Source organism: Sturnus vulgaris, chromosome W, assembly GCF_052056855.1.
Source record: "Sturnus vulgaris isolate bStuVul1 chromosome W, bStuVul1.hap1, whole genome shotgun sequence".
Taxonomy (NCBI): domain Eukaryota; kingdom Metazoa; phylum Chordata; class Aves; order Passeriformes; family Sturnidae; genus Sturnus; species Sturnus vulgaris.
The window spans coordinates 17949058-17975251 of NC_142282.1; positions in this window are offsets into that span (position 1 = coordinate 17949058).

Here is a 26194-nt window from a genome sequence, read left to right on the forward strand (position 1 = left end):
ATCCCATCCCATCCCATCCCATCCCATCCCATCCCATCAATCCCAGGCATCCCATCCCAGTATCCCATCCCATCCCAGGGATCCCATCCCAGGAATTCCATCCCATTCCAGGGATCCCACCCCATACGAGGGATCACATTCCAGGGATCCCAACCCAGGGATCCCATCCCATCCAATCCCAGGCATCCAATCCCATCCCATCTCATCGCAGGGATCCCATCCCATCCCATCCCATCCCATCCCATCCCATCCCATCCCATCCCATGGCATCCCAGGGTTCCCATCCCATCCCAACCCATCCCATCCCATGGATCCCATCCCATCCCAGAGATCCCATCCCAGGGATCACATGCCATCCCATGCGATCCCATCCCATCCCATCCCATCCCATCCCAGGGTTCCCATCCCATCCCAACCCATCCCATCCCAGGGATCCGATCCCACCCCAGGGATACAAATCCAGCGATCCTATCCCATACCAGGGATCCCATCCCATCCCAGGGATCCCATCCGAGGGATCCCATCCCATCCCATCCCATCCATTCCCATCCCATCCATTCCCATCCCAGGAATCCCATCCCATCCCATCCCAGGGATCACATCTCATTCCAGGGATCCCATCCCTGGGATCACATGCCATCCCAGGAATCCCATCCCAGGGATCCGATCCCCACCCTGGGATCCCATCCAATCCCAGGGATCCCATCCCATCCCATCCCAGGGATCCCATCCCAGGCATCCCATCCAAGGGATCCCATCCCATCCCATCCCATCCAACTGATCCCATCCCATCCCATCCCATCCCATCCCATCCCATCCCATCCCATCCCAGGGATCCCATCCCATCCCAGGGACCAAAACCCATCCCATACCATCCCAGCCCTTCCCACGGATCCCATCCCATCCCAACCTATCCCATCGCATCCCATTCGATCCCATCCCATCCCATCCCATCCCATCGCAGGGATCCCAATCCCAAGGATCCCATCACAGGGATCACATCCCATCCCAGGGATCCCATCCCATCCCAGCGATCCCATCGCAGGGATGCCGTCCCATCCCATCCGATCCCATCCCAGGAATCCCATCCCATTCAAGGGATCACATCCCATCGCAGGGAATCCATCCCATCCCAGGGATCCCATCCCATTCCATTGCATCCCATCCCATCCCATCACATACCAGTGATCCCATCCCAGGGATCCCATCCCATCTCAGGGATCCCATCCCATCCCATCCCATAGATCCCATCCCATCCCAACGCATCCCATCACACCCCTTCCCATCCCATCCCATCCCATCCCATCCCATCTAATCGGATCCCATCCCATCCCATGGATCCCCTCCCATCCCAGGGATCCCATCCCATCCAATCCCATCCCATCCCATCAATCCCAGCCATCCCATCCCAGTATCCCATCCCATCCCAGGGATCCCATCCCAGGAATTCCATCCCATCCCAGGGATCCCACCCCAGACGAGGGATCACATTCCAGGGATCCCAACCCAGGGATCCCATCCCATCCAATCCCAGGCATCCAATCCCATCCCATCTCATCGCAGGGATCCCATCCCATCCCATCCCATCCCATCCCATCCCATCCCATCCCATCCCATCCCATCCCATCCCATCCCATGGCATCCCATGGTTCCCATCCCATCCCAACCCATCCCATCCCATGGATCCCATCCCATCCCAGAGATCCCATCCCAGGGATCACATGCCATCCCATGCGATCCCATCCCATCCCATCCCATCCCAGGGTTCCCATCCCATCCCAACCCATCCCATCCCAGGGATCCGATCCCACCCCAGGGATACAATACCAGCGATCCTATCCCATACCAGGGATCCCATCCCATCCCAGGGATCCCATCCGAGGGATCCCATCCCATCCCATCCCATCCATTCCCATCCCATCCATTCCCATCCCAGGAATCCCATCCCATCCCATCCCAGGGATCACATCTCATTCCAGGGATCCCATCCCTGGGATCACATGCCATCCCAGGAATCCCATCCCAGGGATCCGATCCCCACCCTGGGATCCCATCCTATCCCAGGGATCCCATCCCATCCCATCCCAGGGATCCCATCCCAGGCATCCCATCCAAGGGATCCCATCCCATCCCATCCCATCCAACTGATCCCATCCCATCCCATCCCATCCCATCCCATCCCAGGGATCCCATCCCATCCCAGGGACCAAAACCCATCCCATACCATCCCAGCCCTTCCCACGGATCCCATCCCATCCCAACCTATCCCATCGCATCCCATTCGATCCCATCCCATCCCATCCCATCCCATCGCAGGGATCCCAATCCCAAGGATCCCATCCCAGGGATCACATCCCATCCCAGGGATCCCATCCCATCCCAGCGATCCCATCGCAGGGATGCCGTCCCATCCCATCCGATCCCATCCCAGGAATCCCATCCCATTCAAGGGATCACATCCCATCGCAGGGAATCCATCCCATCCCAGGGATCCCATCCCATTCCATTCCATCCCATCCCATCCCATCCCATCCCATCACATACCAGTGATCCCATCCCAGGGATCCCATCCCATCTCAGGGATCCCATCCCATCCCATCCCATGGATCCCATCCCATCCCAACGCATCCCATCACACCCCTTCCCATCGCATCCCATCCCATCCCATCCCATCCCATCTAATCGGATCCCATCCCATCCCAGGGATCCCCTCCCATCCCAGGGATCCCATCCCATCCAATCCCATCCCATCCCATCAATCCCAGGCATCCCATCCCAGTATCCCATCCCATCCCAGGGATCCCATCCCAGGAATTCCATCCCATCCCAGGGATCCCACCCCAGACGAGGGATCACATTCCAGGGATCCCAACCCAGGGATCCCATCCCATCCAATCCCAGGCATCCAATCCCATCCCATCTCATCGCAGGGATCCCATCCCATCCCATCCCATCCCATCCCATCCCATCCCATCCCATCCCATTGCATCCCAGGGTTCCCATCCCATCCCAACCCATCCCATCCCATGGATCCCATCCCATCCCAGAGATCCCATCCCAGGGATCACATGCCATCCCATGCGATCCCATCCCATCCCATCCCATCCCATCCCAGGGTTGCCATCCCATCCCAACCCATCCCATCCCAGGGATCCGATCCCACCCCAGGGATACAATACCAGCGATCCTATCCCATACCAGGGATCCCATCCCATCCCAGGGATCCCATCCCATACCATCCCAGGGATCCCATCCCACCCCAGGGACCAAAACCCATCCCATACCATCCCATCCCTTCCCACGGATCCCATCCCATCCCAACCTATCCCATCGCATCCCATCCGATCCCATCCCATCCCATCCCATTCCAGGGATAACATCTCATTCCAGGGATCCCATCGGAGGGATCCCATCGATCCGAGGGATCCCATCCCATCTTATCCCATCCCATCCCATCGCAGGGATCCCATCCCATCCCAGGGACCAAAACCCATCCCATACCATCCCATCCCTTCCCACGGATCCTATGCCATCCCAACCTATCCCATCGCATCCCATCCGATCCCATCCCATCCCATCCCATCCCATTCCAGGGATCACATCTCATTCCAGGGATCCCATCGCAGGGATCCCATCGATCCCAGGGATCCCATCCCATCTTATCCCATCCCATCCCATCGCAGGGGTCCCATCCCATCCCAGGGATCCCATCCCATCGCAGGGATCCAATCTTAGGGATCCCATCCAATCTCAGGGATCCCATCCCATCCCATCCCATCCCATGGATCCCATCCCAACCCAGGGATCCCATCCCATAGCATCTCTAGGATCCCATCCCATTCCATCCCATCCCATCCCATCCCATCCATCCCATCCCATCCCATCCCACCCCATCCCATCGGATCCCATCCCATCCCAGGTATCCCATCCCAGGGATCCCATCCCATCCCATCGCAGGGATCCCATCCCATCGCAGGGATCCCATCCCATCGCAGGGATCCCATCCCATCGCAGGGATCCCATCCTATCCCAGGGATCCCATCCCAGGGAAACCATCCCATCCCAGGGATCCCATCCCATTCCATCCCATCCCATCCCATCCCATCCCATTCCATCCCGTCCCATCACATACCAGTGATCCCAACCCAGTTATCCCATCCCATCCCAGGGATGCCATCCCATCCCAGGGATCCCATCCTATCCCAGGGGTCCCATCCTATCCCAGGGATCCCATCCCAGGGATCCCATCCCATCCCAGGGACCAAAACCCATCCCATACCATCCCATTCCTTCCCACGGATCCCATCCCATCCCAACCTATCCCATCGCATCCCATCCCATCCCATCCCATCCCATCCCATCCCATTCCAGGGATCACATCTCATTCCAGGGATCCCATCCCAGGGATACCATCCCATCCCATCCCATCGCAAGGATCCCATCCCATCGCAGGGATCCCATCCCATCGCAGGGATCCCATCCCAGGGATCCCATCCCATCGCAGGGATCCAATCCCAGGGATCCCATCCAATCTCAGGGATCCCATCCCATCCCATCCCATCCCATGGATCCCATCCCATCCCATCTCATCCCATCCCATCGCAGGGATCCCATCCCAGGGATACCATCCCATCCCATCCCATCGCAGGGATCCCATCCCATCGCAGGGATCCCATTCCATCGCATGGATCCCATCCCATCCCATCTCATCCCATCCCATCGCAGGGATCCCATCCCAGGGATACCATCCCATCCCATACCAACGCAGGGATCCCATCCCATCGCAGGGATACCATCCCATCGCAGGGATCCCATCCCATCCCAGGGATCCCATCCCATCCCAGGGAATCCATCCCATCCCAGGGATCCCATCCCTTCCCATTCCATCCCATCCCATCCCATTCCATCCCATCCCATCACATACCAGTGATCCCAACCCAGTTATCCCATCCCATCCCAGGGATGCCATCCCATCCCAGGGATCCCATCCCATCCCAGGGTTCCCATCCTATCCCAGGGATCCCATCCCAGGGATCCCATCCCATCCCATCCCATCCCATCCCATCCCATCCCAGGGATCCCATCCCATCCCATCTCATCCCAGGGATCGCATCCCATCCCATCCCAGGGATCCCATCCCATCCCATCCCATCCCATCCCAGGGATCCCATCCCAGGGATACCATCCCATCCCATCCCAGGGATCCCATCCCATCCCATCCCATCCCATCCCATCCCATCCCATCCCATCCCAGGGATCCCATCCCAGGGATACCATCCCATCCCATCGCAGGGATCCCATCCCATCGCAGGGATCCCATCCCATCGCAGGGTTCCCATCCCATCCCAGGGGTCCATTCCCATCACATGGAATCCATCCCATCCCTGGGATCCCATCCCATCCCATTCCATCCCATCCCATCCCATCCCATCCCATTCCATCCCATCCCATCCCATCACATACCAGTGATCCCATCCCAGGGATCCCATCCCATCTCAGGGATCCCATCCCATCCCAGGGATCCCAGCCCATCCCATCCCATCCCACCCCAGGGATCCCATCCCATCCCATCTCATCCCAGGGATCGCATCCCATTCCATCCCAAATATCCCATTCCATCCCATCGCAGGGATCCCATCCCATCGCAGGGATCCAATCCCAGGGATCCCATCCCAACCCACGGATCCCATCCCAACCCACGGATCCCATCCCATCCCATCAATCCCAGGGATCCCATCCCAGTATCCCATCCCAACCCAGGGATCCCACCCCAGACGAGGGATCACATTCCAGGGATCCCAACCCAGGGATCCCATCCCATCCAATCCCAGGCATCCAATCCCATTCCATCTCATCGCAGGGATCCCATCCCATCCCATCCCATCCATCCCATCCCATCCCATCCCATCCCATCCCATCGGATCCCATCCCATCCCAGGGATCCCATCCCAGGGGTCCCATCCCATCCCATTCAAGGGATCCCATCCCATACCAGAGATCCCATCCCATCCCAGGGATCCCATCCCAGGGATCCCATCCCATCCCATCCGATCCCATCCCAGGAATCCCATCCCATTCAAGGGATCACATCCCATGCCAAGGATCCCATCCCATCCCAGGGATCCCATCCCAGGGATCCCATCCCATCCCAGGGATCCCATCCCATCCCAGGGAATCCATCCCATCCCAGGGATCCCATCCATCCCATCCCATCCCATCCCATCCCATCCCATCCCATCACATACCAGTGATCCCATCCCAGGGATCCCATCCCATCTCAGGGATCCCATCCCATCCCATCCCAGGGATCACATCCCATCCCATCCCATCCCATCCCATCCCATCCCATCCCAGGGATCCCATCCCATCTCATACCAGGGATCGCATCCCAGGGATACCATCCCATCCCATCCCATACCAGGGATCCCATCCCATACCAGGGATCCCATCTCAGGGATCCCATCCCATCCCAGGCATCCCATCCCATCCCATCCCATCCCATCGCACCCCATTCCCATCCCATCCAATCCCATCCCATCCCATCCCATCCCATCGCAGGGATCCCATCCCAGGGATCCCATCCCATCCCATCGCAGGGATCCCATCCCATCCCAGGCATCCCATCCCATCCCATCCCATCCCATCGCACCCCATTCCCATCCCATCCCAGGCATCCCATCCCATCCCATCCCATCCCATCCCATCCCATCCCATCCCATCGCACCCCATTCCCATCCCATCCAATCCCATCCCATCCCATCCCATCCCATCGCAGGGATCCCATCCCAGGGATCCCATCCCATCCCATCTCAGGGATCCCATCCCATCCCAGGCATCCCATCCCATCCCATCCCATCCCATCCCATCCCATCGCACCCCATTCCCATCCCATCCAATCCCATCCCATCCCATCCCATCCCATCCCATCCCATCCCATCCCAGGGATCCCATCCCAGGGATCACAACCCATCCCAGGGATGCCACCCCAGGGATCCGATCCCATCGCAAGGATCCCATCCTATCCCAGGGATCCCATCCCATCCCATCCCATCCCATCCCATCCCATCCCATCCCATCCCATCCCATCGCAGGGATCCCAATCCCAAGGATCCCATCCCAGGGATGACATCCCATCTCAGGGATCCCATCCCATCCCAGGGATCCCATCCCAGGGATCCCATCCCATCCCAGGGATCCCATCCCATCCCAGGGAATCCATCCCATCCCAGGGATCCCATCCATCCCATCCCATCCCATCCCATCCCATCCCATCCCATACCAGTGATCCCATCCCAGGGATCCCATCCCATCTCAGGGATCCCATCCCATCCCATCCCAGGGATCACATCCCATCCCATCCCATCCCATCCCATCCCATCCCAGGGATCCCATCCCATCTCATACCAGGGATCGCATCCCAGGTATACCATCCCATCCCATCCCATACCAGGGATCCCATCCCATACCAGGGATCCCATCTCAGGGATCCCATCCCATCCCAGGCATCCCATCCCATCCCATCCCATCCCATCGCACCCCATTCCCATCCCATCCAATCCCATCCCATCCCATCCCATCCCATCGCAGGGATCCCATCCCAGGGATCCCATCCCATCCCATCGCAGGGATCCCATCCCATCGCAGGGATCCCATCCCAGGGATCCCATCCCATCCCAGGGATCCCATCCCATCCCAGGGAATCCATCCCATCCCATGGATCACATCCCATCCCAGGGATCCCATCCCATCCCAGGGATCCCATCGCAGGGATGCCATCCCATCCCATCCCATCCGATCCCACCCCAGGAATCCCATCCCATCCCATTCAAGGGATCAAATCCCATCCCAGGGATCCCATCCCATCCCAGGGAATCCATCCCATCCCAGGGATCCCATCCCATCCCATTCCATCCCATCCCATCCCATCCTATCCCATCCCATCCCATCCCATCCCAGGGATCCCATCCCAGGGATCCCATCCCATCCCATTCAAGGGATCCCATCCCATACCAGGGATCCCATCCCAGGGATGCCACCCCAGGGATCCGATCCCATCGCAGGGATCCCATCCTATCCCAGGGATCCCATCCCATCCCATCCCATCCCATCGCAGGGATCCCAATCCCAAGGATCCCATCACAGGGATCACATCCCATCGCAGGGATCCCATCCCATCCCAGGGAATCCATCCCATCACATGGAATCCATCCCATCCCTGGGATCCCATCCCATCCCATTCCATCCCATCCCATCCCATCCCATCCCATTCCATCCCATCCCATCCCATCACATACCAGTGATCCCATCCCAGGGATCCCATCCCATCTCAGGGATCCCATCCCATCCCAGGGATCCCAGCCCATCCCATCCCATCCCACCCCAGGGATCCCATCCCATCTCATCCCAGGGATCGCACCCCATTCCATCCCAAATATCCCATCCCATCCCATCGCAGGGATCCCATCCCATCGCAGGGATCCAATCCCAGGGATCCCATCCCAACCCACGGATCCCATCCCAACCCACGGATCCCATCCCATCCCATCCCATCAATCCCAGGGATCCCATCCCAGTATCCCATCCCAACCCAGGGATCCCACCCCAGACGAGGGATCACATTCCAGGGATCCCAACCCAGGGATCCCATCCCATCCAATCCCAGGCATCCAATCCCATTCCATCTCATCGCAGGGATCCCATCCCATCCCATCCCATCCATCCCATCCCATCCCATCCCATCCCATCCCATCGGATCCCATCCCATCCCAGGGATCCCATCCCAGGGGTCCCATCCCATCCCATTCAAGGGATCCCATCCCATACCAGAGATCCCATCCCATCCCAGGGATCCCATCCCAGGGATCCCATCCCATCCCATCCGATCCCATCCCAGGAATCCCATCCCATTCAAGGGATCACATCCCATGCCAAGGATCCCATCCCATCCCAGGGATCCCATCCCAGGGATCCCATCCCATCCCAGGGATCCCATCCCATCCCAGGGAATCCATCCCATCCCAGGGATCCCATCCATCCCATCCCATCCCATCCCATCCCATCACATACCAGTGATCCCATCCCAGGGATCCCATCCCATCTCAGGGATCCCATCCCATCCCATCCCAGGGATCACATCCCATCCCATCCCATCCCATCCCATCCCATCCCATCCCAGGGATCCCATCCCATCTCATACCAGGGATCGCATCCCAGGGATACCATCCCATCCCATCCCATACCAGGGATCCCATCCCATACCAGGGATCCCATCTCAGGGATCCCATCCCATCCCAGGCATCCCATCCCATCCCATCCCATCCCATCGCACCCCATTCCCATCCCATCCAATCCCATCCCATCCCATCCCATCCCATCACAGGGATCCCATCCCAGGGATCCCATCCCATCCCATCGCAGGGATCCCATCCCATCCCAGGCATCCCATCCCATCCCATCCCATCCCATCGCACCCCATTCCCATCCCATCCCAGGCATCCCATCCCATCCCATCCCATCCCATCGCACCCCATTCCCATCCCATCCAATCCCATCCCATCCCATCCCATCCCATCGCAGGGATCCCATCCCAGGGATCCCATCCCATCCCATCTCAGGGATCCCATCCCATCCCAGGCATCCCATCCCATCCCATCCCATCCCATCCCATCCCATCCCATCCCATCGCATCCCATTCGATCCCATCCCATCCCATCCCATCCCATCGCAGGGATCCCAATCCCAAGGATCCCATCACAGGGATCACATCCCATCCCAGGGATCCCATCCCATCCCAGCGATCCCATCGCAGGGATGCCGTCCCATCCCATCCGATCCCATCCCAGGAATCCCATCCCATTCAAGGGATCACATCCCATCGCAGGGAATCCATCCCATCCCAGGGATCCCATCCCATTCCATTGCATCCCATCCCATCCCATCCCATCCCATCACATACCAGTGATCCCATCCCAGGGATCCCATCCCATCTCAGGGATCCCATCCCATCCCATCCCATAGATCCCATCCCATCCCAACGCATCCCATCACACCCCTTCCCATCCCATCCCATCCCATCCCATCCCATCTAATCGGATCCCATCCCATCCCATGGATCCCCTCCCATCCCAGGGATCCCATCCCATCCAATCCCATCCCATCCCATCAATCCCAGCCATCCCATCCCAGTATCCCATCCCATCCCAGGGATCCCATCCCAGGAATTCCATCCCATCCCAGGGATCCCACCCCAGACGAGGGATCACATTCCAGGGATCCCAACCCAGGGATCCCATCCCATCCAATCCCAGGCATCCAATCCCATCCCATCTCATCGCAGGGATCCCATCCCATCCCATCCCATCCCATCCCATCCCATCCCATCCCATCCCATCCCATCCCATGGCATCCCAGGGTTCCCATCCCATCCCAACCCATCCCATCCCATGGATCCCATCCCATCCCAGAGATCCCATCCCAGGGATCACATGCCATCCCATGCGATCCCATCCCATCCCATCCCATCCCATCCCAGGGTTCCCATCCCATCCCAACCCATCCCATCCCAGGGATCCGATCCCACCCCAGGGATACAATACCAGCGATCCTATCCCATACCAGGGATCCCATCCCATCCCAGGGATCCCATCCGAGGGATCCCATCCCATCCCATCCCATCCATTCCCATCCCATCCATTCCCATCCCAGGAATCCCATCCCATCCCATCCCAGGGATCACATCTCATTCCAGGGATCCCATCCCTGGGATCACATGCCATCCCAGGAATCCCATCCCAGGGATCCGATCCCCACCCTGGGATCCCATCCTATCCCAGGGATCCCATCCCATCCCATCCCAGGGATCCCATCCCAGGCATCCCATCCAAGGGATCCCATCCCATCCCATCCCATCCAACTGATCCCATCCCATCCCATCCCATCCCATCCCATCCCATCCCAGGGATCCCATCCCATCCCAGGGACCAAAACCCATCCCATACCATCCCAGCCCTTCCCACGGATCCCATCCCATCCCAACCTATCCCATCGCATCCCATTCGATCCCATCCCATCCCATCCCATCCCATCGCAGGGATCCCAATCCCAAGGATCCCATCCCAGGGATCACATCCCATCCCAGGGATCCCATCCCATCCCAGCGATCCCATCGCAGGGATGCCGTCCCATCCCATCCGATCCCATCCCAGGAATCCCATCCCATTCAAGGGATCACATCCCATCGCAGGGAATCCATCCCATCCCAGGGATCCCATCCCATTCCATTCCATCCCATCCCATCCCATCCCATCCCATCACATACCAGTGATCCCATCCCAGGGATCCCATCCCATCTCAGGGATCCCATCCCATCCCATCCCATGGATCCCATCCCATCCCAACGCATCCCATCACACCCCTTCCCATCGCATCCCATCCCATCCCATCCCATCTAATCGGATCCCATCCCATCCCAGGGATCCCCTCCCATCCCAGGGATCCCATCCCATCCAATCCCATCCCATCCCATCAATCCCAGGCATCCCATCCCAGTATCCCATCCCATCCCAGGGATCCCATCCCAGGAATTCCATCCCATCCCAGGGATCCCACCCCAGACGAGGGATCACATTCCAGGGATCCCAACCCAGGGATCCCATCCCATCCAATCCCAGGCATCCAATCCCATCCCATCTCATCGCAGGGATCCCATCCCATCCCATCCCATCCCATCCCATCCCATCCCATCCCATCCCATCCCATTGCATCCCAGGGTTCCCATCCCATCCCAACCCATCCCATCCCATGGATCCCATCCCATCCCAGAGATCCCATCCCAGGGATCACATGCCATCCCATGCGATCCCATCCCATCCCATCCCATCCCATCCCATCCCATCCCAGGGTTGCCATCCCATCCCAACCCATCCCATCCCAGGGATCCGATCCCACCCCAGGGATACAATACCAGCGATCCTATCCCATACCAGGGATCCCATCCCATCCCAGGGATCCCATCCCATACCATCCCAGGGATCCCATCCCACCCCAGGGACCAAAACCCATCCCATACCATCCCATCCCTTCCCACGGATCCCATCCCATCCCAACCTATCCCATCGCATCCCATCCGATCCCATCCCATCCCATCCCATTCCAGGGATAACATCTCATTCCAGGGATCCCATCGGAGGGATCCCATCGATCCGAGGGATCCCATCCCATCTTATCCCATCCCATCCCATCGCAGGGATCCCATCCCATCCCAGGGACCAAAACCCATCCCATACCATCCCATCCCTTCCCACGGATCCTATCCCATCCCAACCTATCCCATCGCATCCCATCCGATCCCATCCCATCCCATCCCATTCCAGGGATCACATCTCATTCCAGGGATCCCATCGCAGGGATCCCATCGATCCCAGGGATCCCATCCCATCTTATCCCATCCCATCCCATCGCAGGGGTCCCATCCCATCCCAGGGATCCCATCCCATCGCAGGGATCCAATCTTAGGGATCCCATCCAATCTCAGGGATCCCATCCCATCCCATCCCATCCCATCCCATGGATCCCATCCCAACCCAGGGATCCCATCCCATAGCATCTCTAGGATCCCATCCCATTCCATCCCATCCCATCCCATCCCATCCATCCCATCCCATCCCATCCCACCCCATCCCATCGGATCCCATCCCATCCCAGGTATCCCATCCCAGGGATCCCATCCCATCCCATCGCAGGGATCCCATCCCATCGCAGGGATCCCATCCCATCGCAGGGATCCCATCCTATCCCAGGGATCCCATCCCAGGGAAACCATCCCATCCCAGGGATCCCATCCCATTCCATCCCATCCCATCCCATCCCATCCCATTCCATCCCGTCCCATCACATACCAGTGATCCCAACCCAGTTATCCCATCCCATCCCAGGGATGCCATCCCATCCCAGGGATCCCATCCTATCCCAGGGGTCCCATCCTATCCCAGGGATCCCATCCCAGGGATCCCATCCCATCCCAGGGACCAAAACCCATCCCATACCATCCCATTCCTTCCCACGGATCCCATCCCATCCCAACCTATCCCATCGCATCCCATCCCATCCCATCCCATCCCATCCCATCCCATTCCAGGGATCACATCTCATTCCAGGGATCCCATCCCAGGGATACCATCCCATCCCATCCCATCGCAAGGATCCCATCCCATCGCAGGGATCCCATCCCATCGCAGGGATCCCATCCCAGGGATCCCATCCCATCGCAGGGATCCAATCCCAGGGATCCCATCCAATCTCAGGGATCCCATCCCATCCCATCCCATCCCATGGATCCCATCCCATCCCATCTCATCCCATCCCATCGCAGGGATCCCATCCCAGGGATACCATCCCATCCCATCCCATCGCAGGGATCCCATTCCATCGCATGGATCCCATCCCATCCCATCTCATCCCATCCCATCGCAGGGATCCCATCCCAGGGATACCATCCCATCCCATACCAACGCAGGGATCCCATCCCATCGCAGGGATACCATCCCATCGCAGGGATCCCATCCCATCGCAGGGATCCCATCCCATCCCAGGGAATCCATCCCATCCCAGGGATCCCATCCCTTCCCATTCCATCCCATCCCATCCCATTCCATCCCATCCCATCACATACCAGTGATCCCAACCCAGTTATCCCATCCCATCCCAGGGATGCCATCCCATCCCAGGGATCCCATCCCATCCCAGGGTTCCCATCCTATCCCAGGGATCCCATCCCAGGGATCCCATCCCATCCCATCCCATCCCATCCCATCCCAGGGATCCCATCCCATCCCATCTCATCCCAGGGATCGCATCCCATCCCATCCCAGGGATCCCATCCCATCCCATCCCATCCCAGGGATCCCATCCCAGGGATACCATCCCATCCCATCCCATCCCAGGGATCCCATCCCATCCCATCCCATCCCATCCCATCCCATCCCATCCCATCCCAGGGATCCCATCCCAGGGATACCATCCCATCCCATCGCAGGGATCCCATCCCATCGCAGGGATCCCATCCCATCGCAGGGTTCCCATCCCATCCCAGGGGTCCATTCCCATCACATGGAATCCATCCCATCCCTGGGATCCCATCCCATCCCATTCCATCCCATCCCATCCCATCCCATCCCATTCCATCCCATCCCATCCCATCACATACCAGTGATCCCATCCCAGGGATCCCATCCCATCTCAGGGATCCCATCCCATCCCAGGGATCCCAGCCCATCCCATCCCATCCCACCCCAGGGATCCCATCCCATCCCATCTCATCCCAGGGATCGCATCCCATTCCATCCCAAATATCCCATCCCATCCCATCGCAGGGATCCCATCCCATCGCAGGGATCCAATCCCAGGGATCCCATCCCAACCCACGGATCCCATCCCAACCCACGGATCCCATCCCATCCCATCAATCCCAGGGATCCCATCCCAGTATCCCATCCCAACCCAGGGATCCCACCCCAGACGAGGGATCACATTCCAGGGATCCCAACCCAGGGATCCCATCCCATCCAATCCCAGGCATCCAATCCCATTCCATCTCATCGCAGGGATCCCATCCCATCCCATCCCATCCATCCCATCCCATCCCATCCCATCCCATCCCATCGGATCCCATCCCATCCCAGGGATCCCATCCCAGGGGTCCCATCCCATCCCATTCAAGGGATCCCATCCCATACCAGAGATCCCATCCCATCCCAGGGATCCCATCCCAGGGATCCCATCCCATCCCATCCGATCCCATCCCAGGAATCCCATCCCATTCAAGGGATCACATCCCATGCCAAGGATCCCATCCCATCCCAGGGATCCCATCCCAGGGATCCCATCCCATCCCAGGGATCCCATCCCATCCCAGGGAATCCATCCCATCCCAGGGATCCCATCCATCCCATCCCATCCCATCCCATCCCATCCCATCCCATCACATACCAGTGATCCCATCCCAGGGATCCCATCCCATCTCAGGGATCCCATCCCATCCCATCCCATACCAGGGATCCCATCCCATACCAGGGATCCCATCTCAGGGATCCCATCCCATCCCAGGCATCCCATCCCATCCCATCCCATCCCATCGCACCCCATTCCCATCCCATCCAATCCCATCCCATCCCATCCCATCCCATCGCAGGGATCCCATCCCAGGGATCCCATCCCATCCCATCGCAGGGATCCCATCCCATCCCAGGCATCCCATCCCATCCCATCCCATCCCATCGCACCCCATTCCCATCCCATCCCAGGCATCCCATCCCATCCCATCCCATCCCATCCCATCCCATCGCACCCCATTCCCATCCCATCCAATCCCATCCCATCCCATCCCATCCCATCGCAGGGATCCCATCCCAGGGATCCCATCCCATCCCATCTCAGGGATCCCATCCCATCCCAGGCATCCCATCCCATCCCATCCCATCCCATCCCATCCCATCGCACCCCATTCCCATCCCATCCAATCCCATCCAATCCCATCCCATCCCATCCCATCCCATCCCATCCCAGGGATCCCATCCCAGGGATCACAACCCATCCCAGGGATGCCACCCCAGGGATCCGATCCCATCGCAAGGATCCCATCCTATCCCAGGGATCCCATCCCATCCCATCCCATCCCATCCCATCCCATCCCATCCCATCCCATCGCAGGGATCCCAATCCCAAGGATCCCATCCCAGGGATGACATCCCATCTCAGGGATCCCATCCCATCCCAGGGATCCCATCCCAGGGATCCCATCCCATCCCAGGGATCCCATCCCATCCCAGGGAATCCATCCCATCCCAGGGATCCCATCCATCCCATCCCATCCCATCCCATCCCATCCCATACCAGTGATCCCATCCCAGGGATCCCATCCCATCTCAGGGATCCCATCCCATCCCATCCCAGGGATCACATCCCATCCCATCCCATCCCATCCCATCCCATCCCAGGGATCCCATCCCATCTCATACCAGGGATCGCATCCCAGGGATACCATCCCATCCCATCCCATACCAGGGATCCCATCCCATACCAGGGATCCCATCTCAGGGATCCCATCCCATCCCAGGCATCCCATCCCATCCCATCCCATCCCATCGCACCCCATTCCCATCCCATCCAATCCCATCCCATCCCATCCCATCCCATCGCAGGGATCCCATCCCAGGGATCCCATCCCATCCCATCGCAGGGATCCCATCCCATCGCAGGGATCCCATCCCAGGGATCCCATCCCATCCCAGGGATCCCATCCCATCCCAGGGAATCCATCCCATCCCATGGATCACATCCCATCCCAGGGATCCCATCCCATCCCAGGGATCCCATCGCAGGGATGCCATCCCATCCCATCCCATCCGATCCCACCCCAGGAATCCCATCCCATCCCATTCAAGGGATCAAATCCCATCCCAGGGATCCCATCCCATCCCAGGGAATCCATCCCATCCCAGGGATCCCATCCCATCCCATTCCATCCCATCCCATCCCATCCTATCCCATCCCATCCCATCCCATCCCAGGGATCCCATCCCAGGGATCCCATCCCATCCCATTCAAGGGATCCCATCCCATACCAGGGATCCCATCCCAGGGATGCCACCCCAGGGATCCGATCCCATCGCAGGGATCCCATCCTATCCCAGGGATCCCATCCCATCCCATCCCATCCCATCGCAGGGATCCCAATCCCAAGGATCCCATCACAGGGATCACATCCCATCCCAGGGATCCCATCCCATCCCAGGGAATCCATCCCATCCCATGGATCACATCCCATCCCAGGGATCCCATCCCATCCCAGGGATCCCATCGCAGGGATGCCATCCCATCCCATCCCATCCGATCCCACCCCAGGAATCCCATCCCATCCCATTCAAGGGATCAAATCCCATCCCAGGGATCCCATCCCATCCCAGGGAATCCATCCCATCCCAGGGATCCCATCCCATCCCATCCCATTCCATCCCATCCCATCCCATCCTATCCCATCCCATCCCATCCCATCTCATCCCATCCCAGGGATCCCATCCCAGGGATCCCATCCCATCCCATTCAAGGGATCCCATCCCATACCAGGGATCCCATCCCAGGGATGCCACCCCAGGGATCCGATCCCATCGCAGGGATCCCATCCTATCCCAGGGATCCCATCCCATCCCATCCCATCCCATCGCAGGGATCCCAATCCCAAGGATCCCATCACAGGGATCACATCCCATCGCAGGGAATCCATCCCATCCCAGGGATCCCATCCCATTCCATCCCATCCCATCCCATCCCATCCCATCCCATCCCATCCCATCCCATCCCATCCCATCCCATCACATATCAGTGATCCCATCCCAGGGATCCCATCCCATCTCAGGGATCCCATCCCATCCCATCCCATGGATCCCATCCCATCCCAACGCATCCCATCACACCCCTTCCCATCGCATCCCATCCCATCCCATCCCATCTAATCGGATCCCATCCCATCCCAGGGATCCCCTCCCATCCCAGGGATCCCATCCCATCCCATCCCATCCCATCCCATCCCATCCCATCCCATCCCATCAATCCCAGGCATCCCATCCCAGTATCCCATCCCATCCCAGGGATCCCATCCCAGGAATTCCATCCCATCCCAGGGATCCCACCCCATACGAGGGATCACATTCCAGGGATCCCAACCCAGGGATCCCATCCCATCCAATCCCAGGCATCCAATCCCATCCCATCTCATCGCAGGGATCCCATCCCATCCCATCCCATCCCATCCCATCCCATTCCATCCCATGGCATCCCAGGGTTCCCATCCCATCCCAACCCATCCCATCCCATGGATCCCATCCCATCCCAGAGATCCCATCCCAGGGATCACATGCCATCCCATGCGATCCCATCCCATCCCATCCCATCCCATCCCATCCCATGCCAGGGTTCCCATCCCATCCCAACCCATCCCATGCCAGGGATCCGATCCCACCCCAGGGATACAAATCCAGCGATCCTATCCCATACCAGGGATCCCATCCCATCCCAGGGATCCCATCCGAGGGATCCCATCCCATCCCATCCCATCCATTCCCATCCCATCCATTCCCATCCCAGGAATCCCATCCCATCCCATCCCAGGGATCACATCTCATTCCAGGGATCCCATCCCTGGGATCACATGCCATCCCAGGAATCCCATCCCAGGGATCCGATCCCCACCCTGGGATCCCATCCAATCCCAGGGATACCATACCATCCCATCCCAGGGATCCCATCCCAGGCATCCCATCCAAGGGATCCCATCCCATCCCATCCCATCCAACTGATCCCATCCCATCCCATCCCATCCCATCCCATCCCATCCCATCCCAGGGATCCCATCCCATCCCAGGGACCAAAACCCATCCCATACCATCCCAGCCCTTCCCACGGATCCCATCCCATCCCAACCTATCCCATCGCATCCCATTCGATCCCATCCCATCCCATCCCATCCCATCGCAGGGATCCCAATCCCAAGGATCCCATCACAGGGATCACATCCCATCCCAGGGATCCCATCCCATCCCAGCGATCCCATCGCAGGGATGCCGTCCCATCCCATCCGATCCCATCCCAGGAATCCCATCCCATTCAAGGGATCACATCCCATCGCAGGGAACCCATCCCATCCCAGGGATCCCATCCCATTCCATTCCATCCCATCCCATCCCATCCCATCCCATCACATACCAGTGATCCCATCCCAGGGATCCCATCCCATCTCAGGGATCCCATCCCATCCCATCCCATGGATCCCATCCCATCCCAACGCATCCCATCACACCCCTTCCCATCGCATCCCATCCCATCCCATCCCATCTAATCGGATCCCATCCCATCCCAGGGATCCCCTCCCATCCCAGGGATCCCATCCCATCCAATCCCATCCCATCCCATCAGTCCCAGCCATCCCATCCCAGTATCCCATCCCATCCCAGGGATCCCATCCCAGGAATTCCATCCCATCCCAGGGATCCCACCCCAGACGAGGGATCACATTCCAGGGATCCCAACCCAGGGATCCCATCCCATCCAATCCCAGGCATCCAATCCCATCCCATCTCATCGCAGGGATCCCATCCCATCCCATCCCATCCCATCCCATCCCATCCCATCCCATCCCATCCCATCCCATCCCATCCCATGGCATCCCAGGGTTCCCATCCCATCCCAACCCATCCCATCCCATGGATCCCATCCCATCCCAGAGATCCCATCCCAGGGATCACATGCCATCCCATGCGATCCCATGCGATCCCATCCCATCCCATCCCAGGGTTCCCATCCCATCCCAACCCATCCCATCCCAGGGATCCGATCCCACCCCAGGGATACAATACCAGCGATCCTATCCCATACCAGGGATCCCATCCCATCCCAGGGATCCCATCCGAGGGATCCCATCCCATCCCATCCCATCCATTCCCATCCCATCCATTCCCATCCCAGGAATTCCATCCCATCCCATCCCAGGGATCACATCTCATTCCAGGGATCCCATCCCTGGGATCACATGCCATCCCAGGAATCCCATCCCAGGGATCCGATCCCCACCCTGGGATCCCATCCTATCCCAGGGATCCCATCCCATCCCATCCCAGGGATCCCATCCCAGGCATCCCATCCAAGGGATCCCATCCCATCCCATCCCATCCAACTGATCCCATCCCATCCCATCCCATCCCATCCCAGGGATCCCATCCCATCCCAGGGACCAAAACCCATCCCATACCATCCCAGCCCTTCCCACGGATCCCATCCCATCCCAACCTATCCCATCGCATCCCATTCGATCCCATCCCATCCCATCCCATCCCATCGCAGGGATCCCAATCCCAAGGATCCCATCACAGGGATCACATCCCATCCCAGGGATCCCATCCCATCCCAGCGATCCCATCGCAGGGATGCCGTCCCATCCCATCCGATCCCATCCCAGGAATCCCATCCCATTCAAGGGATCACATCCCATCGCAGGGAATCCATCCCATCCCAGGGATCCCATCCCATTCCATTCCATCCCATCCCATCCCATCCCATCCCATCCCATCACATACCAGTGATCCCATCCCAGGGATCCCATCCCATCTCAGGGATCCCATCCCATCCCATCCCATGGATCCCATCCCATCCCAACACATCCCATCACACCCCTTCCCATCGCATCCCATCCCATCCCATCCCATCCCATCCCATCTAATCGGATCCCATCCCATCCCAGGGATCCCCTCCCATCCCAGGGATCCCATCCCATCCAATCCCATCCCATCCCATCAATCCCAGGCATCCCATCCCAGTATCCCATCCCATCCCAGGGATCCCATCCCAGGAATTCCATCCCATCCCAGGGATCCCACCCCAGACGAGGGATCACATTCCAGGGATCCCAACCCAGGGATCCCATCCCATCCAATCCCAGGCATCCAATCCCATCCCCTCTCATCGCAGGGATCCCATCCCATCCCATCCCATCCCATCCCATCCCATCCCATTGCATACCAGGGTTCCCATACCATCCCAACACATCCCATCCCATGGATCCCATCCCATCCCAGAGATCCCATCCCAGGGATCACATGCCATCCCATGCGATCCCATCCCATCCCATCCCATCCCATCCCAGGGTTCCCATCCCATCCCAACCCATCCCATCCCAGGGATCCGATCCCACCCCAGGGATACAATACCAGCGATCCTATCCCATACCAGGGATCCCATCCCATCCCAGGGATCCCATCCCATACCATCCCAGGGATCCCATCCCATCCCAGGGACCAAAACCCATCCCATACCATCCCATCCCTTCCCACGGATCCCATCCCATCCCAACCTATCCCATCGCATCCCATCCCATCCCATCCCATCCCATCCCATTCCAGGGATCACATCTCATTCCAGGGATCCCATCGGAGGGATCCCATCGATCCCAGGGATCCCATCCCATCTTATCCCATCCCATCCCATCGCAGGGATCCCATCCCATCCCAGGGACCAAAACCCATCCCATACCATCCCATCCCTTCCCACGGATCCCATCCCATCCCAACCTATCCCATCGCATCCCATCCGATCCCATCCCATCCCATCCCATCCCAGGGATCCCATCCCATCGCAGGGATCCAATCTTAGGGATCCCATCCAATCTCAGGGATCCCATCCCATCCCATCCCATCCCATGGATCCCATCCCAACCCAGGGATCCCATCCCATAGCATCCCTAGGATCCCATCCCATTCCATCCCATCCCATCCCATCCCATCCATCCCATCCCATCCCATCCCACCCCATCCCATCGGATCCCATCCCATCCCAGGTATCCCATCCCAGGGATCCCATCCCATCCCATCCCAGGGATCCCATCCCAGGCATCCCATCCAAGGGATCCCATCCCATCCCATCCCATCCCACTGATCCCATCCCATCCCATCCCATCCCATCCCATCCCATCCCATCGCAGGGATACCAATCCCAAGGATCCCATCCCAGGGATCACATCCCATCCCAGGGATCCCATCCCATCCCAGGGATCCCATCACAGGGATGCCATCCCATCCCATAGCATCCGATCCCACCCCAGGAATCCCATCCCATCCCATTCAAGGGATCAAATCCCATCCCAGGGATCCCATCCCATCCCAGGGAATCCATCCCATCCCAGGGATCCCATCCCATCCCATCCCATTCCATCCCATCCCATCCCAGGGATCCCATCCCAGGGATCCCATCCCAGGGATCCCCTCCCATCTCAGGGATCCCATCCCATCCTATCCCAGGGATCCCATCCCATCCCATCTCATCCCATCCCATCCCAGGGATCCCATCCCAGGGATACCATCCCATCCCATCCCATCGCAGGGATCCCATCCCATCGCAGGGATCCCATCCCAGGGATCCCATCCTATCCCAGGGATCCCATCCCATCCCAGGGAATCCATCCCATCCCAGGGATCCCATCCCATCCCATTCCATCCCATCCCATCCCATACCATCCCATCCCATCCCATCCCATCCCATTCCATCCCATCCCATTCCAGGGATCACATCTCATTCCAGGGATCCCATCCCAGGGATCCCATCCCATCCCAGGGATTCCATCCCATCTTATCCCATCCCATCCCATCCCATCCCATCCCAGGGATCCCATCCCAGGGATACCATCCCATCCCATCCCATCGCAAGGATCCCATGCCATCGCAGGGATCCCATCCCAGGGATCCCATGCCATCGCAGGGATCCAATCCCAGGGATCCCATCCAATCTCAGGGATCCCATCCCATCCCATCCCATCCCATCCCATGGATCCCATCCCAACCCAGGGATCCCATCCCATCCCATCCCATCGCAAGGATCCCATTCCATTCCATCCCATCCCATCCCATCCCATCCCATCCCATCCCATCCATCCCATCCCATCCCATCCCATTGGATCCCATCCCATCCCAGGGATCCCATCCCAGGGATCCCATCCCATTCAAGGGATCCCATCCCATACCAGGGATCCCATCCCATCCCAGGGATCCCATCCCAGGGATCACAACCAATCCCAGGGATGCCACCCCAGGGATCCGATCCCATCGCAGGGATCCCATCCTATCCCAGGGATCCCATCCCATCCCATCCCATCCCATCCCATCCCATCCCATCGCAGGGATCCCAATCCCAAGGATCCCATCCCAGGGATCCCATCCCAGGGATCCCATCCCCGGAATCCCATCCCATCCCATTCAAGGGATCAAATTCCTTACCAGGGATCCCATCCCATCCCATCCCACCCCATCCCATCGGATCCCATCCCATCCCAGGTGTCCCATCCCAGGGATCCCATCCCATCCCATCTCAGGGATCCCATCCCAGGCATCCCATCCAAGGGATCCCATCCCATCCCATCCCATCCCATCCAACTGATCCCATCCCATCCCATCCCATCCCATCGCAGGGATCCCAATCCCAAGGATCCCATCCCATGGATCACATCCCATCCCAGGGATCCCATCCCATCCCAGGGATCCCATCGCAGGGATGCCATCCCATCCCATCCCATCAGATCCCACCCCAGGAATCCCATCCCATCCCATTCAAGGGATCAAATCCCATCCCAGGGATCCCATCCCATCCCAGGGAATCCATCCCATCCCAGGGATCCCATCCCATCCCATCCCATTCCATCCCATCCCATCCCATCCTATCCCATCCCATCCCATCCCATCCCATCCCATCCCATCCCATCCCATCCCAGTGATCCCATCCCAGGCATCCCATCCCATCTCAGGGATCCCATCCCATCTCATCCCATCCCATCCCAGGGATCCCATCCCAGGGATACCATCCCATCCCATCCCATCGCAGGGATCCCATCCCATCGCAGGGATCCCATCCCAGGGATCCCATCCTATCCCAGGGATCCCATCCCATCCCAGGGAATCCATCCCATCCCAGGGATCCCATCCCATCCCATTCCATCCCATCCCATCCCATCCCATCCGATCCCATCCCATCCCATCCCATCCCATCCCATCCCATCCCATTCCATCCCATCCCATCACATACCAGTGATCCCATCCCAGGGAATCCATCCCATCCCAGGGATCCCATCCCATCCCATTGCATCGCATCCCATCCCATCCCATCCCATCCCATCCCATCCCATCCCATCCCATCCCAGGGATCCCATCCCATCCCAGGGACCAAAACCCATCCCATCCCATCCCATCCCGTCCCATCCCATCCCATTCCAGGGATCACATCTCATTCCAGGGATCCCATCCCAGGGATCCCATCCCATCCCAGGGATCCCATCCCATCTTATCCCATCCCATCCCATCCCATCCCAGGGATCCCATCCCAGGGATACCATCCCATCCCATCCCATCGCAAGGATCCCATCCCATCGCAGGGATCCCATCCCAGGGATCCCATGCCATCGCAGGGATCCAATCCCAGGGATCCCATCCAATCTCAGGGATCCCATCCCATCCCATCCCATCCCATCCCATCCCATCCCATCCCATGGATCCCATCCCAACCCAGGGATCCCATCCCATCCCAAGGATCACATTCCATTCCATCCCATCCCAGCCCATCCCATCCCATCCATCCCATCCCATCCCATCCCATTGGATCCCATCCCATCCCAGGGATCCCATCCCAGGGATCCCATCCCATTCAAGGGATCCCATCCCATACCAGGGATCCCATCCCATCCCAGGGATCCCATCCCAGGGATCACAACCAATCCCAGGGATGCCACCCCAGGGATCCGATCCCATCGCAGGGATCCCATCCTATCCCAGGGATCCCATCCCATCCCATCCCATCCCATCCCATCCCATCCCATCGCAGGGATCCCAATCCCAAGGATCCCATCCCAGGGATCCCATCCCATTCCAGGGATCCCATCCCAGGAATCCCATCCCATCCCATTCAAGGGATCAGATTCCTTACCAGGGATCCCATCCCATCCCAGGGATCCCATCCCAGGGATCCCATCCCAGGGATCCCATCCCATCCCAGGGATCCCATCCCATCCCAGGGAATCCATCCAATCCCAGGGATCCCATCCCATCCCATTCCATCCCATCCCATCCCATCCCATCCCATCCCATCCCATCCCATCCCATCCCATCCCATCCCATCCCATCCCATCCCATCCCATCCCATCCCATCCCATCCTTGTGATCCCATTCCAGGGATCCCATCCCATCTCAGGGATCCCATCCATTCCCATGCCAGGGATCCCATCCCATCCCATCCCATCCCATCCCATCCCAGGGATCCCATCCCATCCCATCTCATCCCAGGGATCGCATCCCATCCCATCCCAGGGATCCCATTCCATCCCATCTCATCCCATCCCATCGCAGGGATCCCATCCCAGGGATACCATCCCATCCCATCCCATCGCAGGGATCCCATCCCATCGCAGGGATCCCATCCCATCGCAGGGATCCCATCCTATCCCAGAGATCCCATCCCAGGGAATCCATCCCATCCCAGGGATCCCATCCCATTCCATCCCATCCCATCCCATCCCATCCCATTCCATCCCATCCCATCACATACCAGTGATCCCAACCCAGTTATCCCATCCCATCCCAGGGATGCCATCCCATCCCAGGGATCCCATCCTATCCCAGGGGTCCCATCCTATCCCAGGGATCCCATCCCAGGGATCCCATCCCATCCCAGGGACCAAAACCCATCCCATACCATCCCATTCCTTCCCACGGATCCCATCCCATCCCAACCTATCCCATCGCATCCCATCGCATCCCATCCCATCCCATCCCATCCCATCCCATTCCAGGGATCACATCTCATTCCAGGGATCCCATCCCAGGGATCCCATCCCATCCCAGGGATCCCATCCCATACCAGGGATCCCATCCCATCCCAGGGATCCCATCCCAGGGATCACAACCAATCCCAGGGATGCCACCCCAGGGATCCGATCCCATCGCAGGGATCCCATCCTATCCCAGGGATCCCATCCCATCCCATCCCATCCCATCCCATCCCATCGCAGGGATCCCAATCCCAAGGATCCCATCCCAGGGATCCCATCCCATTCCAGGGATCCCATCCCAGGAATCCCATCCCATCCCATTCAAGGGATCAGATTCCTTACCAGGGATCCCATCCCATCCCAGGGATCCCATCCCAGGGATCCCATCCCAGGGATCCCATCCCATCCCAGGGATCCCATCCCATCCCAGGGAATCCATCCCATCCCAGGGATCCCATCCCATCCCATCCCATTCCATCCCATCCCATCCCATCCCATCCCATCCCATCCCATCCCATCCCATCCCATCCCATCCCATCCTTGTGATCCCATTCCAGGGATCCCATCCCATCTCAGGGATCCCATCCATTCCCATGCCAGGGATCCCATCCCATCCCATCCCAGGGATCCCATCCCATCCCATCTCATCCCAGGGATCGCATCCCATCCCATCCCAGGGATCCCATTCCATCCCATCTCATCCCATCCCATTGCAGGGATCCCATCCCAGGGATACCATCCCATCCCATCCCATTCCATCCCATCCCATCCCATCCCATCTCATCCCATCCCATCGCAGGGATCCCATCCCAGGGATACCATCCCATCCCATCCCATCGCAGGGAT